We start from the raw sequence: 4,298 nt of genomic DNA, 5'->3' as shown, positions 1-4,298 counted from the left end.
AGGATGATAAGTCTTTTTGGTCCTCACTGTACATTTCATTCCAGCATTATTGATCTTGATTAAACATATACTCTGTTCTTATAGAAGTATAAAATTATTCACTACACGATCTATAAGGAACGGATGTGTAACTGAACACATGGACGATGGCGTAACAGATTTAGACGTTAAAGGACAATGAATGATAGTTCCATTAAATGAGATGGCACCCACTCAGTCAGGCACAAGAACCTTTTCTTAAGATCTAAATATAATCTGATGGATATTAGTATCAAGATGTCATAACCATATATGAATTCAATGGAACTCTGAGTGGATTCAGATCCATATATCAGGATGTTCTGCAAAAAAGATCCATCCAAACCATCATTATTGTCTTATAAGTAATTATTTTGATGTTTATCACGCGAACTGTTTTCACAAAAAAGTGCTTATAAAACCATTTCACTTCTTCCATCCTTTACCCGATAAAGTAGTTTGTTTGTAGGAGGTTTCGTGGGTTTTCTTATTCCCTCTTGCAATATATATTCTAATACTATCTGGAGTAGGACAACCTCAAATCACGCAACCTGTTATTATGAAAAACATCATTTCTAATGATAAATTCTACTTGGTGAACTCAAATGAGCCTTGTACAATTATGAGGCGACATCATTTGTCGTATCAGCATTACGTGATATTTCCATTTTGGGATAATATTTGAAATCCTAAAAAATTGTTTGAGAGCAAAAAATGATGGATTGATTTAATGTATACAACTCAAAATCAAAGAAGTAATGTAAAAAGTAAAACATAAAGTAAATACGAGTATATTAAACCACATAATTGTACTATTCTCCCACAAGGTTATCCTATAACGCATTTCCGACTGATGCTCAACTTCCACAACGATTTTTAATAGTGACATAAAAGAGTATGCGAATTTACTGTTACTATTAATCATATAATTTCTATTATTATATTCTCTAAATATACCGCTCTACGAGAAGTTGTAAGTACCCTTTTGTATAGTCCCAGGACTATTGTAGAATCCCTAACCCACATTTAACTAAAAATTTCTTAAAGAGTCATGATGAACTGATAACTTTGATCACACTAACCCTCGAAGGTCCTTTGTAGAATAATATACAATAAAAGATCCCAATTGATACTTAATTGATATGATAAAAATTTATTTCATACGTTTTGAACGTTGGACAAAACACTTCATCATTAAAGCGAAAAAATTATAAATGATACATAGATATAAATCGGTAAAAAATATAAAAATATATTATTTAATATTTCCCTACTCAGTTTTTAATATCTTGGAAAAGTTGAACTTATATATTTACGTGAAGTGCAGCTTCTTTTTCTACCTATGATGAGCTGCATGATGCATCTGCAAGCTTTCCAAACATGTAAAAGTACAAAAGCAGGATCCACATTGGATTTTTTTAATGTTCCCATGGAAAATTTCAAGATGCGTCTTCAAGCTTCCTGGTTGTATAAAAGAACTAGGGCAATAATTACATTGATATTTTATTCTATTATGATTAAAACATTGAATATGCCTCTTCAATCGTCTAGATGTTGTAAAAGATCTAAAGCAGTCACTACAATGGTATTTTATTTTTCTGTCATGAACACTTTCAATATGCGTCTTCAAGTCTTCAGAGATTGTGAAAGATCTAGAACAGTCACTACATTGGTATTTCTTTATCTCTCTATGAACTCTGGAAACATGCTTTCTCATGTTTCCAGAGGATGCAAAAGATCTAGAGCAGCCACTACATTGGTATTTCTTGATCTTCTCATGAACAATATCAATATGTGATTTCAAGTTTCCAGAGAGTGCAAAAGAACTAGAGCAGTAACAACATTGGTATTTCTTTACTTTTTCATGAACACATTGAATATGGGTTTTTCAAGCTTCCAGAGCGTGTAAAAGAACGAGAACAGTTGCTACATTGGTATTTTTTTATCTTCTTATGAACGCTATCAATATGAATCTTCAAGCTTCCAGATTGTGTAAAAAAACTAGAGCAGTAACTACATTCGTATTTTTTCTTGTTAAGAACACCTTCAATCTCCATCTTCAAATCTTCCTATCCTTAATAAAAAACTAGACCACATTATAATTTAATACTTATCATAACTTCTAACTAGTTGGTATGTTAAAGGATTGCAAAAAAATTACATTTGAAGTCCATTATTAACTTAATTTGATGTAGCTTTTTCTCCTGGTGTCAAGTGATCCATTTATGCGATGGCAAAGGAGTAATTTGAATTTTTCGACTTACTCTTTTATACTTCTGTAATTGTATGTAGGTTACAAAAAATAAAAATGAATCAGGGATTTTAATTATGTTTCTGCGTTGTATATTGTGCGTAGAATTTTGTTGAGTTCGGAATGACTTATTTGTTGGATAAGCACCGAATTGCACTTTTCTAAGTTGAAAATTGAATTTTTTTTTCTCACGCCTCATCAGAAATCACGTCACTTGTTTTTTTTAAATTTTATGTTTATATCAATAAGCAAAGCAAGCAAGAGGGAATGAGAAACGCCATAAAACCTCCTACGAACAAACTACTTCATCGGGAGAAGGAGGAAGAAATAAAATCCAATGTGGATCCTGCTTTTGTACTTTTACATGTTTGGAAAGCTTGCAGATGCATCATGCAGCTCATCATAGGTAGAAAAAGAAGCTGCACTTCACGTAAATATATAAGTTCAACTTTTCCAAGATATTAAAAACTGAGAAGGGACATATTAAATAATATATTTTTATATTTTTTACCGATTTATATCTATGTATCATTTATAATTTTTTCGCTTTAATGATGAAGTGTTTTGTCCAACGTTCAAAACGTATAAAATAAATTTTTATCATATCAATTAAGTATCAATTGGGACTAAATTTATTCTTACAAAAAGGTTGTATATTATTCTACAAAGGACCTTCGAGGGTTAGTGTGATCAAAGTTATCAGTTCATCATGACTCTTTAAGAAATTTTTAGTTAAATGTGGATTAGGGATTCTACAATAGTCCTGGGACTATACGAAAGGGTACTTACAACTTCTCGTAGAGCGGTATATTTAGAGAATATAATACTAGAAATTATATGATTAATAATAAACAGTAAATTCGCATACATGTCACTATTAAAAATTGTTGTGAAAGTCGAGCATCAGTCGGAAATGCGTTATAGGGTAACCTTGTGGGAGAAGAGTACAATTATGTAGTTTAATATACTCGTATTTACTTTATGTTTTACTTTTTACATTACTTCTTTGATTTTGAGTTGTATACATTAAATCAATCCATCATTTTTTGCTCTCAAACAATTTTTTAGGATTTCAAATATTATCCCAAAATGGAAATATCACGTAATGCTGATACGACAAATGATATCGCCTCATAATTGTACAAGGCTCATTTGAGTTCACCAAGTAGAATTTATCATTAGAAATGATGTTTTTCATAATAACAGGTTGCGTGATTTGAGGTTATCCTCCTCCAGATAGTATTAGAATATATATTGCAAGAGGGAATAAGAACACCCACGAAACCTCCTACAAACAAACTACTTTATCGGGTAAAGGATGGAAGAAGTGAAATGGTTTTATAAGCACTTTTTTGTGAAAACAGTTCGCGTGATAAACATCAAAATAATTACTTATAAGACAATAATGGATGGATCTTTTTGCAGAACATCTGATATATGGATCTGAGTCCACTCAGAGTTCCGTAGAATTCATATGTGATTATGACATCGTGATACTGATATCCATCAGATGATATTTAGATCTTTAGAAAAGGTTCTTGTGCCTGACTGAGTGGGTGCCATCTCATTTAATGGAACTATCATTCATTGTCCTTTAACGTCTAAATCTGTTACGCATCGTCCATGTGTTCGGATACACATACGTTCCTTATAGATCTTGTATGGAATCATTTTATACTTCTATAAGAACAGAGTATATGTTTAATCAAGATCAATAATGCTGGAATGAAATGTAAAGTGAGGCCAAACAGACTTATCATCCTTCATCTGCGTCCCTTCCATTGAAACTCCTTCCAAAGTCCAGTCCTAATATTCTTGGGAAACTCTTTTATTGATTTGAGTCCTTACGTGTCATTGATGAACATAACAAAAAACAACTCATTTCTAGAGTCATGAAATTTATAAAGCTTTATTATTTCTGTAATTCTAGGCACTTCATCCTTGCTTCCGATTCCATTATTACTTTTGAGTCTCTTATGTCATTAGAAAAAAAAAGTAGAAGACAATCCTGGAGCCTGAATTTAATGTG

General features: G+C 31.7%; 1 long non-coding RNA gene across 1 annotated transcript; it reads right to left on the bottom strand.

Moving 5' to 3' along the window:
- Nucleotides 1–1,151: 1,151 nt before the first annotated feature.
- Nucleotides 1,152–2,501, bottom strand: LOC121130177 (uncharacterized). The gene is made up of 2 exons (XR_005868614.2): nt 2,180–2,501; nt 1,152–2,104 (listed from the first exon to the last, which is right to left on the bottom strand). It is a non-coding gene; the product is annotated as an uncharacterized lncRNA (long non-coding RNA).
- Nucleotides 2,502–4,298: the final 1,797 nt, after the last annotated feature.

The sequence above is a fragment of the Lepeophtheirus salmonis genome, chromosome Z (genome assembly GCF_016086655.4).
Source record: "Lepeophtheirus salmonis chromosome Z, UVic_Lsal_1.4, whole genome shotgun sequence".
NCBI lineage: Eukaryota > Metazoa > Arthropoda > Copepoda > Siphonostomatoida > Caligidae > Lepeophtheirus > Lepeophtheirus salmonis.
The sequence above is the reverse complement of the archived record's forward strand: the minus strand, read 5'-3'. Positions and strand labels throughout refer to the sequence as shown.